The following is a 14,538-nucleotide window of genomic DNA, read 5'->3' on the forward strand; positions in this document are numbered from 1 at the left end:
TGTGTGTGTGTGTGTGTGTGTGTGTGTGTGTGTGTGTGTGTGTGTGACAGACAGACAGACAGAGATTTATCTTTATCTTTTCCAGCTTTACTTACTCCGCTGTGGGCTACACTTTTTTAATCTGATTTCTCCCAGTAACCTGGTTTCTTGTGTGCATGTACCAGTTGTGCATGATTGCTAATACTTTATCACCCAAGACCAAGTCAGGTGTCATTTTCAGATACACCTTTACTAATCATGTTTTTTCTTTTATTTACCTCTGATTTCTTCCACATTTCATATTGTTGTAGTAAGAAAAGCTCCTTCGGAGACAGCGGACACTTATTTAAGCTGTAGCAGTAAAACCAAATCACAGAAACATATATTCATATCATCTCTGATATAATGTCCTCTCTCTTATCTCGTGTAAACAAGATTATTCTGAGACTGGAGGCTCCATGAAGATGTATTTAAATATTTGGCTGTTTCCGTTCCATACGATGGCTATGCCTGATTTTTGGGGACATATTTTGCACATAATATGTGGAAAAGCTTGAGCTCTACCCTCAAAGGTTTTGTTGGAGTTTACTGCAAACACTGCAGCGTTCAGTGTGTCATAAAATAAAGTGCTCTATACTTATTTAGCATGTGTGTTAATTAGAAATGTCTTAACATGTATTTGTAGTAATTGTTATGTATACTTGTGTAATATGAATATGAATATGAATATATATCAGAATCAGATTGGCCACTCCGTCTCAAAGTACAAACAGGAATAGACATTTAAACAACAAACAAGTTAGAACACCAAATTAGAACAAAGGTAAAGCTTAAACATTTTATTACTATGTAGACATTTAAATATAAATATACACATATATAATTAGGCTATATTATTAACAAATGAATCATAATTAATATCATGTTTACAAAAACATGATATACATAACCCCAATAACGTGTGGAAAACTATTCACAGTTGAGAGTGTCACGTTATAATGAAGTCACGATGGTTTGTAATGCTTTGAATTGACCAGTCATCACATTCTCTTGCGTCAATGACCTTTACCATCCCGACGTGTCTGTGTGAAATTCATCACAGACTTCAGAAGCACATTAAGTTTCCTGGCTAGTGAAGGCGCCACGTTCATGAAAATTCATATTGTACAGCTGCAGAGATGCTAGAGTGGTGAGATATGACTAAAACAGAGAAATTCAGTTATTACTAAACTGTAAATCCTTTGCGTCGCCAATAAAACTCAGTTTTTCTTAATAGATGCATAACAACACAACAGAGTTTTAGCTTTAGAGAATGACATTATTTACTTCCTTATAGCTGTGAAACTGTTGTTTTTTTCACTGCTCTTGTCAAATCACCCTCAGCCAAAGGGAGAAAATTGTTTAAAATAACAAACTCACTGACATTTAATTTATGCAAATATAACTCAGTGCTGATGAGGGCGCTCACACTTCTGTGTTACAGTGAGTGATGTGTAAGAAAACTGAACTTTAACTTCATCAAACTGTCGAACTGTATAACCATTTCCAGCATGTGATGTGTAAATGAACTGAATGATGCAACATCAAACACTATTTTAAAAAGTGGAATTTTAAGGATTTAATTAAGCAAAACATCTTTATCTGGCATGTTCCATAATTCATTTACATCCTTCAGTGACTTTTAAAAAGAGAGACATTTGAGGGTTTAAACATTTCAAAGGACTCAGGTATTACTGTAGGTATTAACGTTACCATCAAACATATGTATTAGTACATTGAAATGCATATTCCTATAATAAATTACAGGAATAAAGACACAAACCTCTGCGATACTCAGAGGTAAAGTACTTATATACTCCAACAACGTCTTTTTTATCAAGACGTTTCATAGGAAGCTGCTTTGGCTGTGTGTGCTTATGCAAATAAATCTTCTTAGGGACTTAACTTACTCTCACTGTACGTTTGTGATAATTCAGTTTCAGGGCTGCGATAAGGAAATAAACTGAAAACTATCCTCCCGATTAAAGACGTCAGATGGCAGGCCTTATTTAAATTTACACTTGATTTGCAATTCCGTTTGAAATGTGCCACTTTAAATGGAGAAGGATACAACTGAACTGAACTGAGGCAGTAGTACGATGCTCAGCTTGTCAGTGATGTGCACACATTAAATTCACATTCATGTTAAACCCATTTTAAAACTATTAAGAAATATGAGTGTGTTATAGGTTGCCGGTAAAAAAGAATATTGCTGCATGTATTTACTCCATGCAAGTCATGCATCTGTGCATTCACACAGACATTTTTGCAGCCAATAGACAATTTCTTCCCAATAAGTTCATGTTCATGTCAGAAACACTGGTGCACATAAAGGCAGAGTGTTACAGTTTTCATAGTGTTCTGTGCTCGACTTCAAGCTGTGTTATTTGAGCTTCAGCAGAACAAGCTGTTTACACAACATTGACATATTGTTACTTTATAAAGTTGTCAAATGGAAAACATTGGCCTTCATTTGGAGTTGTGTTTCTGGTCACCTGATGAATGTGCAACCTCTTTTTAGCTCTGCTTTGGTCTCCGTCATTCCCTGAGGGAAATAATTGACTCTTAAATTGTTAAATGCTCCACTGTGTTCACCAGTTGCTAACTATGTCAGTCTGCTCTTTAGGGCTAAGCAGGAAGTGTACAGTTGGTTTATCGGAGATGTGTTGCTGAAAAGAACTGCCTGCCAAACAATACAATTGCAGGCTATAAAACCAAGAAAAGAAGCCGAACGACCTGAAATGTTTTGTAGCGCTCAGGGGGAACTTCAGAGTTGGATGATATGGGTTCATCCCTACGGGTGACCTCTTTCACATTACACGTAGTCAACAAATCCTTGATATTAAACAAGAGTAAGAGCCTCCAGCCATGCTAGCAGCTTTGTGATGTTGTCCTTAGAAACAGCAGTGCTTTGAGCTAAATACTAGACACTAACATTTGCTATTCAGTAAACACAACAGTACAACTGAGGCTGATGGAAATGTCATTGGTTTTGCATGTATTTGGTATTTGGTAAGTTATAACTATTCATCCTGAAGGGAACATGAATGAATCAAATTGTATGGCAATCCACCGAGTAGTTGTTGAGACATTTCACTCACAATCACAAATGTCAACCTCATGGTGGCACTAGGAGAAAAGACAGAGGCTCGCCAAACATCAGGTGGGTTCATCTTCTGTGAACCATGACTGAATGTAAAAAATGTCATTGCAATCTGTCACAGTTTTTGAGATATTTCAGTCTGGACCAAAGTGGTGGACTGACCGTCCGACAGACAGACAGACAGACAGGCAGACAGACAGACAGACAGGCAGACAGACAGACAGGCAGACAGACACTGCTAGGAGGGCGAAAAACATTGATTAGAGCAGCTTTGAATATGTGCACACTGGACAACAATGTTTAGACTGAAAGTGCATTTTTGATCTACATTTTGTCAAACAATGAGATTTTAAATGAGAATATTCTATCACTAAAGGACGCGGGACAGAAATCTATATTTGGACATCTGCAGACAAAGACAGATTGAGATTTCATTCCAAAGCAAAAGGATCATTTCTTCAGAGCTAATCAGTTGCTTGCAGCTGATAAAACTGAAGGCATCCATCATCAGCAGCCACTTCTACACTGATGCGCTCATTAGACAGCTGTGATACAGGACCAGAGAAGAGGGAAGAGCAGGCCATTAGCATGTCATTTCCCAGACAGGAAGGAAGCTTTCAGACTTACAGGATGAGGGGAAAGACCAGGGCACACTAGCCTTTATATACAGAGACTGAAATAATTCTTCCTCTCCTCCTGCCAGCATTGGCAGTGACAGAGGAGGAAAGAGGCCTCTCCAAACAAACTCGAGCAAATACATCGAGCTTAGGTTAATAAAGAACTTCTGTAAAAGCCTCAACAATGTCCTCAAGTCTGTTTTTAGCTGATTGAAAAATATAACAAGTTTGAGATGTTGTCCCTTCAGATATTTATCATACTTAATCATATTAAAGATGTGATTTAATAGCACGCACATACAGTACTGACTCCAGTTTGCCAACATCCTCAATGAAAGAAAAAAAAAACATCTTTTCCAGGCGGCTGTCCCACTGCGGCTGAGTTTGTCAAGTGACCATATGTTCACATGTTGCTTTTAGTTTGGTTGCATTTGACTTCGTAAAGGGGTTGTGTGCTTACTGGGAAAAGTGCTGCCTGAATATTTGATGGTATAAATATGGGAAGTGGTTTGTAATGGTCCCTGGAGGCTCTTCAGAATTCCACATAATGTCCTCGCCATCTCTCCCATGTTTCCTCTCAGTTTGTGCCCGGGGCAAGAGAGCTGCTGAATGTTTTCTATACACCTAAACCACATGTTTAGCAAAACATTCACTATTTTAAACATTATTGCACCTAAAAGCATGACGGTTGATCAAAGAATGATTTCTGGAGTTCAGAAGAACCAAAATGTTTGTTGAACAATTAATACCTCATTAATTTTATAACTCAAGAGCTGCACTAATCACTATTTATTAAATGTCAATGGAAAACTTAATCTTTAATGCGAAAGGGGTTGCTCATAGTAATGAACTTGCATGTAATGGTCTGAAATCCCCATGAGCTCTATGCAGTGTTTTGACATCTTTTAACCCATTGTTTTGGTTTTACAGCATCTCTACAGATTTGATTCGCTCTCATTGGCATCATTTCCAGCAGCAGGCAGCTGTTTTTAGCCAAAGCGCTCTATTAGCCCTCTGTTCACTGCATGTCGCAAGACAGACACAGTTAGCCACTAGCTGGTGAACTTAGTGGAGCATTTCGCAACTAAAGAGGTTGGTGGAGACCAAAACAGAGCTAAAAGTGAGCAACATTTCGCGATCTGTGAAGATTCTAAGGCAGAGGTAAAGTAATTTCCTATAGTTATATTCCCTGTAGATTAGAAAAGAATCACAGAGGCCGGAAGGTTCATGCACACTAAGTAGCTTCCTGTTTATTTGCATACATGTACTGTATATAAATGTGCTCACGACAGACTGGAGCGACGTTACCACATGACTCTTTTCACTCGAGGTCTCTATTTGGCCATGTTTTGAGCCAGGATTGCAGAAACGGCTAGTCTTGAAATAACAACAGTATCACATAATCAAATGCTGTATTAAACTTGCGAAGCTGACACTACACTGATACTAGGAGTACCACTGAGGCCAGGGAAGTCGCATGAATACCTTGTGCTGTGCTGAGCAAAATGTGCACGTGAATTATCTCTTCAGTTGCATGAAATCATCTTAACTCTGGACAGCCTCCAGTGACAGAGAGCCTTTTGGATGTGGTGCCCAATTAGTCAGCTTTTCAACATCAGCCCACCACATGCCAAACATTGACAATCAAAATGTCAGCGACAAAAATATCTCCCTTGCAAAAGGATCGATGAAATCTGCTGAGTGAAGGGATGAAGCCTACAAAACTGCTTCGCTGTCACTATGGACTGTTTTGTGCTTCTTTTTTCTCAAGACCATACTGCAGAGGTATGTGCTGGTTCCTGTTTCTCATCAGGGTGGCTGTCAGATCCCACCATGTGGATAACCCCACCCATCTTAAACAAAGCTTTGCTTAAACTTCCCCTTTAAGTGCAGAATGGCAACGTTTGATTTATGAGTCTTTTCCTCCGTAGTTGCCAGTTGTAGCTGAGCCACAGAAAGAAGGCTTTAATTAAAGGGATTATAGGCCTGTGGTAAGAAGTCACATGACAAAACTATACTTCTTGCACTAAAAGCTTTTTACCCACAACCCTCTACTCTTTAAGGGCCATTGTGTAGCATTTTGGGGATCTATAATTAAAAATGTTATGTAATATTCATAACTTCATTCGTGTATAATCACCTGAAGCTAAGAATTGTTGTGTTTTTGTTTGCTTAGAAAGAGCCCTTCATATCTACATACGGAGCAGGTCGTCTTAATGGAGTCATGTTGCTATAGTCGTCCAGAACAGACAAACCAAACACCGGCTTTAGTGAGAGCCTTTCATGTTTTTACATCACCTGAAGGCCACCGTAGATCTCTGACACGCTTGTGAAACTGCGTAACGGAGAAGTAACTGGAGTTTTGACCTCTTCAAACTTGTTCATTCTACCACCAGACATATGAATAGATGAAAAATACAATGATTTTTTAAAAACAAATATCACATAAAAACATGTGCAAGTGTCCCCTGAGGGCAGGCAAAATGAGTGTGGGCTCAACTGTAGTACATTGTGGGAAGAAAATGATCCAGAGGCATGTGACTGCTGCTTAAGCTTTTTTTTCTTCTTTTTCTTAAACTTCTTAACACAAGATATACAGTGTACAATAATCTTAGGATAAGCTGTTTAACTAACTCTGAATGCTAGGGTTGGATCTGTTTGCCTTCAGCCTTGTGACACCTCAATTTGTATTGCAAATTATTCTGCGACAATAAACTTCAGGGCATTTTCAGGGGACATTTGTATATTTCTGGATCACATCATCCATCCATCCATCCATCCATTTTCCTCCGCATATCCGGGGTCGAGTCGCGGTGGCAGCAGGCCAAGCAGGATCACGTCATTACAAAGCTAAAGAAGTTCATGAGGCTCATGAGGTCATAGAAGCTTGTACAGTCAACAAAGCCCCAGTGCAGTCGCTCCAGGTTGTACATGTTCATGACCTCATGGTGGCTCAGCTCTGTGGTTTTTTCGCTTTGGGAGCAAGTTGTTCCTGTTTGCAAATATTGTTTTGACAGACAAATACAGGCAGAAGTGAAAAGAAAAAAAATCTAGTCAAATTCTGACCGAAATGTCCTGTCGACTCCCCGGGGCTATCTATTCTGTTCTGCCATTGTTTCCATCTCACCCCACTTGTAACTCTAAACTTTTTTTTTGTTTGTATTTCCATGCTCAGCCAGCCCACAGTGCTTCTTCGTCGCTCACTCTTTGTTTAAATGCCACCGGACTCCCTGGTTCTAGTAGTTTTGCATTTTTCCTCCCAGTGAACGCATTCTTGTGTCACTCCCATGAAGCAGGTTGGGCTGGTGTTTAAAAAGTCCTGCACAGAGACGTCAACAAGTATGTGCTTTTGAGAATGCCACCTTGGCTGGGTGGAGTAAGTTTTCTGTAAATCTAATGTGGTTTTTATTATGACGTGTTTCAGGAAACATTTAGATGATTGGCTGAGTGGATAGCAGTTTCATGAGGTGAGGTTATATCTGGAAATAAGCACATGCATCCCATGGCGTTATTTAAATGGGGGAGGAAACTGGTCCATGTTGCTTTTTACTTGCTATGTTTGAAATCTTCTCCCCCAGCAGCAGAGGTATTACTCTATTTTAAAACCACAAGCTGCCCTCTGTATTGATATTGGTGTAAAAATAGACAGCAGAGCGGCGGCATGAAATGGTTTAAAATCTAGAACAGACAGCAGCACGCTATATTTAGACAGGACACAATCGGAAAAAAAGTGCCGCGTGACATTTTGGTCGCTCCCCATTGAAGCTGCAAATGCCATTTCACTGTCCTTTAGTTCATGCAGTATTTATGTGCCCCTTAACATCTCTGCTGATATCTGAGGAGAACATTAACTTTGAGGTGTTATTTCACTTCTGGTCACTGCGAGTGAATGCAAGTAAATGGACTATGGCACTAAATATTGGGAGGCACTCATTGAATCTGACCACACCATTACTCTTCCTCTTGTCAGTGTTATAAGCAATGAGGGACGAAAACTCATTGAGAGAAGAACAGTGGCTCATAACGTCTATAAAGTGCCACAATGTGAAGATGTAAATCAAACACTGAACACAAATGGCTTCTTTTTACATGGCATCATTCCAGCAGATGAAGTAGCATTGTAAAACTCTGTCTTTGTTGTGCTGAAAGTGAATACGTAAGTCCTCCTGTAAGTTATCTTAAAGGAGACTCGACAACACAGGAAACATGTTGGGAGTTTTCGCAAGTACAAAAAATGATTATTGATATTAATAAAACAGCTATTACCACAACACACATGCACAAAATAATCACATCACTCTTGAAACTATAAGTTTATTTATCTTAATACTGATCAACAATCAATAATATTATAAATCAACAAACATCTATTATACAACGACAAGCATACTAAACCTATAAGCAACAAACAAGCACATGGCGAGGGGTGTGTGTGTGTGTGGGTGTATGTGTGTGAATGTGTGTGTGTCTGAATACGTTAGTAGGAAAAGAAGAGGAAAGCACTAAAGGCAAAGTAGATCTTCACCGCAGCCGTAAAGTACAGTAACTGCAACTTTATCATACAGAAGCCCGACTGGTGAACTCAGGTTCGGCTGACTTTACTCTTGGTGGCTGATCCAAACACAACGAAGCAGCGGTGTGGGGCGACACTATTACATACAGCACCAACAATTATATTTACAGCACTGAATGGGACTTGGCGGTCCGTAAAATACACACTAGCACGGTAACAGTGAAGTTAAAACTTGAACAGACAAACAAGGTTACAAACACGCACTGACATTTCTCTGCCCAGACACCAGCCTCTTACTTGAGATCACTTCGTAGCTATCGGCGTGCATTCTTCCGTCTTCCGGACGGCAGAGTTATCCAACCAATGACAGGGGACCATGACGCTCTGTCGGCGGGTTAAACGGCAAGCTGGTCCTCGTGTGGCAGCGGGGAAAACAACGGATGCCAACTTGAAATATCCGGGAATTCCTAATCTTCCTTCCGCAGGTGATGTAAAAAAACTCTCAGAATTATCCTTCTCTCTTCCAGGATCCAAGTGTTTGTCAACACAAAAACAGTTCCAGTGGGTTTCGTCCAATGAGGCACCAGTGTTGTGGCTTAAGACAAATCTCACACTCAGGTGAGATTTTGACGCCTGATGGGGGGTTTTGGCGCAGTTTCATAGTCTAGGCTTTTCTCTTTTCATGTAGGCCTCTCTCTTTGTTTCCCCCCACATGTTGAAGTCCCAACAGCAGTATCTATGAGTTTAAAAAAAGCCCCGTCCTCTGCAGAGGCCACTCCCTCCAGGGGAAATTCCAGCTCAGCAGCGCTGCACGTCTGAATGATGCAGCACCCGAGGCCAGAGTAGCTGGGCATCTGTCTGACAGAGACAACTTTGGGCTCAGAATTAAGAAGGACGCTCTCACTGTTTGAACATGCAGTGGAATTCCTAAAGAACTGGTTTCAGTCTGAGGCTGTCAGAAATGAGAAATCTGCAATCTGAAATGAAATGAAATCTGAAATGAAAGCTAGGGATAACTTCAGTTAAAACCATTGTTTTCAGGTTGAATAACAATGAAAGTATTGATAGTGATCATTTTTATTTGTATTTTCCATTCTGAGAATTGTCATAAGAATAAGGTAGAATAGACAACAACCACTCTCATATGCTTTGAAAAGAGCCAGGCAAACTGTTCCCCCCTGTTTTCAGTCTGTCTGCTTAGCAAAGCTTAAGCTAAACTATTCCTTTAATTAAAGCTACTACAAGGATCTTTCAACTATGAAACAGTCTCAATTTTATGCATTTTAGTACATAACCAAACAAGATGCTATTTCTACATAGTTTTTCTTAATCCGCGTCTTATTCCCTGCAAAATGAGACGAAGAGATTTACAGCACGTAGTCCAGACCATGCAACCTATTGTCACGGCTGTGACCGTGCCACTGCAGTGTCTCTTGTGTCTCTCCTCCGGCTGTGTTTCCAGCTCTCCTCAGTCTGTTAGCGCGGGCCTGACTCCCTTCCTGGCACTCTCCCGGCTTTCTCTTGATTACAGCTCACTCACCTCACCTATCTAGTCTGCACAGCTGCCTTCCATCTACACAGCAGTATACTCTGGTTCTCTGATCTCCAGATCATTTAATCAGCTGCAGAGGAAGTGCATGTCCTATGCTGCTTTAATTGAGCGTTCAAAATCATTTCTAGAGTTTATTCAGATTTGCTTCTAACCTGTGTGCCACAGGATCACTGCCTGTCTGACAGCCTATAGTTCTTCGCCACACCCTGACATCTCCTTCGCTCTGCCTCATTTCATCAGGCCTCCGCTCCCCTCTGCCTCCACCAGCCGGATTTTCCCCCTTCATCAATCCTCATTCTCTGCAACCAGTCAATAACTCTTTCTTCATCATTTCACCTCTCGTCATTGTCCTGCGTTTGAGTCCACTATACTACACCATTACAATGTTTACATTTTCACAGGAAAAGTTCCACAGTGAGTGGCCAGTTAAAATGAAGCAGGAGGAGATATTTTTTTTTTTTAATAATTTCATCTTTTACAACATATTTTGCTAATACTGGCATCAGCAAAGAGAAAAAGAAAAGAACTGACTGAAGAACTAAATAAAGCTAAAACGACAGTGATGGAGCACAGTTCTAACAAGAGTCAACCTTGTTGGTCATTCAACAGATGGTGAGAATTGCAGGAAGTGAAAGGTTTCAAAACCAATCCTAAATTTGCCACTCTTCCACTTTTAAAAATTTAAAATAAAATGTTTTATTTCTGAATAAACGGTTTTACATCAACGATATTACACTGGTGGCTAGAACACAGCTAGGTAACGCTTTAGCTAACATAGGTTGAATGTAGCAAACGTTAACTGGATGTGTTGCTCAATGCCAGCACCGCATAGCTTTCTGTGAATATGAGCATGATGACCGACATGCGCAAGGCCCTCGACAGTACCTCTGCTAACAGAGAAAGTTGCGTCTTTCTTCCACTCGCTTCCGAAACAAATGCATGCGCTAGTCAGATCAAGATCTTCATGACGTGAGGCAGTGGTGCTCATGGGAAAATGCGTTCTTCATTCAGGAAAAACGCTACCGCTTTTGTCCACGGGGGCCGCCAATATCAACATTTAAAACTTTAAAACTTTAAAAATGACAGGTACGATTTATATCTGCATTTTTTAAGACCATCTTACATCTTTGTGTGACATCAATTTGCAAAGCACAGACTGACTTCAGTCAACTTGAAGGAACCCAGGGCCTATATTATCAATACAAATTGAAGATATAACTGGATTTGACAGAAACACGAACACAAGAAAGCATCTTTATGATGCAGACGCAGCTTCAACAATTACCAACGATGACCATTGTGTTTTTACAGAAACTCACACAATCCCATTTCCAATTAAAGCTGTTGATGAGTTCACAACTGTCGCACAAAGGTCCCTCTGCACTGTTCCCTCTGCCCACATCCTCCATTTCCATGACAACCACTGTGGCTTAAGAGAAAGGCTGAAGATTTTCGGAATGGATGCGAAGATTTAACGACAGATGAGAAGAGGACTGTCAAACAATAATTTGACTTTCTTTGAAAAACTACAACTCTAAAAGACAAGTTGCTGTTGAAACATCCTCAGTGATTTGAATAAAGACAGAGCTGCAGATGTTCCCTTTCAACGTCACATTTGAATTTGTGCTTGAGGTTTCAGTGGTAGAGACAGAGACAGAAACTACTCTTGACAGCTGCAGGTAACAGACAGACAAGGAGAGACTGTCCTGAGCCTTTCACTCGAGGTGGAACCCTGTGTGAGACCATAAGTGCATTCAACAATGAAAAATCAGAGACAGTTTTGCTTTGTGAAAGTAATGGTTTATGGCTGTTTTACACACTGGAACTGTACAAGAAAAATACTGTTTTAAAGGAAACAATTACACATAAAAGGTTCCAGTCAGAGTTTTTCATTCAACTGGTTTTGTCATTCAACTGTACATATCCATGTATTTTAAGACTGACAAAACCGCTTTTTACAAAACAAAATCCAGTGAATACTCCGGGATTTGCAGCTCACTTGATGTTTCTAAGGATACAGGATCTAGTTTCTTCAATGTCACATAATTTAAACCATAATGTCGTAAAAGCAATACTGAGAATGTGTTCAGCATCAGATCCAGTAGACACCAGTTGAATCAGAATGCACTATGCCATTATGCGTCTGCAGTGTGAATTTAATTTACACAATCAGAATATTGATGACACGACTTGAAGTGCAACATAAATGTCGCCTCATGTACTCCATGATGGGCTTTCTAAAATAATTTCACTGAAAAAAGAGCTAGATATTTTTTAGCAAAGTTGAGCTTTTATTTGGTAAACATTGTGAAATAAGTCGTGCGGGCACGCTTTCTCCGAAAGTTCAAGCAGGAAAAGTTGCCTCACAGCAGCATTGTTTATGCTCCCAGTTATGCCTCAGACTCCCATTTCCCAGTTTCTCCCAGTAGACAGGCTGGGCTTCTTTTCCACGGTCAAATCCTTTAAATAGCAGCTGTTTCAGAGGGCAGAACAATAGTCTGCAGGGTTTTCCATTCATACATTCCTGGCACGGGTCTGAGGCGTCTCCGCCCACTGCCTGTTACTACCTGACTCATGTCCGTGCACGTCTACTTTATGTAAACAGTGCTGCAAACACACACACTGACACTATGATCACACACGCATTTCTGCACTCTGTTTTCCATTCTGTTTTTTTTTAAACTGATGTGAAGGAACAATTTAATGTTTCCGAGCACCAGAGTCGCTTTAGAAAACCTCTCAATTCACTGTAGCAGGGTCCGATAGTCTTCCCCGCTCACTTCTGGTTCTGGTTACATTGATTGATTCATTTTCACTTTCTTTTTCTTGTGAAATACTGGCCTCCAAATGAACTAGAAACTAGAATTACCACCTTGTGGTTGATTGCCTCCGTCAAGTTGCAGTTTACATTCATGTCTGTCTAAAATGTCATCACTTCATCATTTTATCCAATTAATCATTTGTGTGAAATTGTCACAATTAGCAAATATTATTGAGTCATGAGTTATGAATAACCTAACCTTTGACTGCCAAAATCTAAACGGTTCATCCTTGAGTCCAGGGAGACGCTTGTGCCAAATTTAAAGGAATTCCCTTTTGGCGTTCCTGAGCTATTGCGCTCATGAGAATGGACCTGATGAACAACCCAAAAACATAATGCCTCAGGCCACATGGCCATCAACATGTGATGGGGGTGTTGCGATGCACTGGTTCATTTTAAAGCTTCTACACACCTGTGAACCTCCCACAACGGTGTTCTCACTTGCCTGATTGGACCTCGATCATCTCAGGACTGTGTGGCTGCATACAGACTGTTTGATTGCCGTCTCCCTGACTTTCGCCTGTTGCGCCTGTTAACACCCAGGCAATGACTGAGTCCTCATGAAAAAGGCAGTGCTAAAGAACAAAGCTGGCTAATTGGACACATGTTGTGCTATAACCATGAGACTAAAACTGTAAGAACTGTACTGTAAGAATCATGGTCATGATAGTGCCATTTCAAGGTGTGACTGAGCGCTGTATACCATTATTTTTTAAGACACAGTTTCAGTATGTTTAAAGTGCCATAAACAATAAAAACATGTACCTTCTCTGATTTTTCATTGTTCACTGCACTTTTAGACCCACACAGGGTTCCACCTCCAGTAAAAGGCTCAGGACAGTCTCTCCTTGTCTGTCGTCTACCTGCAGCTGTCAAGAGTAGTTTGTATGTCTGTCTCTACAACTGAAACCTCAAACACACATTTTAAACTTGACGTGGGAACATCTGCAGCGCTGTCTTTATTCAACTCACTGAGGATGCTTCCACAGCACCCAGCTGCCTCCAGTTCGAATCAGCTGTGTAGGTGTGCAGGGCTTTTAGCACTTAAGTTAAAGCATAGCTGCCTTCAGAGGTCACTGTCCTGAGCTCACACGTCACTATTGCAGGTTACGTGGTTTAGGTCGGTTTCAAACAATTTGAAACTAGCATGTGGCTCAGACCACACTGGATTTACATTTATCATAAGGCTGTTCCTTTAGCTTCCAATATTTACATACTTCAGCTTTGGCGCATGAGAGCTCAGTGGGATTTTAAAAACTGTCAGCTTGACAGTCAATGTTTTGCTTCTCCCAGCAGGCTGAACGTAGGAAGCAGCATGCAACGGCGCAGGAAGGATTTCTGTGCGGGAGTGTGTGCTGGTCGAGAGGGAGGGAGCGTCTACGATTGATGACCATTTTGCATTGGACACATGCCAAAAACCCAGTCTGACAATGAGGGGGCCGCCCTGAATCACAGTTGACAGTTAAATCATGCAGTGATCATTTCTCGTTTTTATTCTGGGTTCAGTGGTTGTTCTAACATGAGACAGTTTCAGGTCCTCTGGTTTACTATGAACTGGAACTGTGAGTCGAATGGACAAAATTAATGTTACACAATTATATTGTATAGCTACCACAGAATCATCTTGATATTGATATGAGATATTCTTTTACTACAGTTATCACTAAATCCATCTTCATTATGTTGACTCAAATGTTGTTTTGTGATTTACAAGAGGAAAGTGATTCGTATCAGTAAAAGGATATGTTCTCATGTATTTAAGATCTCAGTATGTATCTTGATTAACTAAACTAACTCAAATGGCAAATAGATATGAAAATAGATTTAACCTCTAGATGTATAATCTTATATGTTGCATTTCTTCGGGAACTTTAGTATTGAGTATATCAATTAACAGGTCGAACAAGGCAATAA

General features: G+C 40.4%; 1 protein-coding gene across 1 annotated transcript in view; it reads right to left on the reverse strand.

Moving 5' to 3' along the window:
• Positions 1–8,966, reverse strand: part of LOC116396240 (ras-related and estrogen-regulated growth inhibitor-like protein) — a 12,010-nt gene extending 3,044 nt beyond the window's left edge. The window contains exon 1 of the mRNA XM_031870729.1: positions 8,549–8,966. The gene's annotated coding sequence lies outside the window, so the exon portion shown is untranslated. The remainder of the gene's footprint in view (positions 1–8,548) is intronic.
• Between the last annotated feature and the right edge of the window lie 5,572 nt (positions 8,967–14,538).

The sequence above is a fragment of the Anarrhichthys ocellatus genome, unplaced genomic scaffold (genome assembly GCF_004355925.1).
Source record: "Anarrhichthys ocellatus isolate YVR2014 unplaced genomic scaffold, GSC_Weel_1.0 scaffold2, whole genome shotgun sequence".
In the NCBI taxonomy this organism is placed as follows: domain Eukaryota; kingdom Metazoa; phylum Chordata; class Actinopteri; order Perciformes; family Anarhichadidae; genus Anarrhichthys; species Anarrhichthys ocellatus.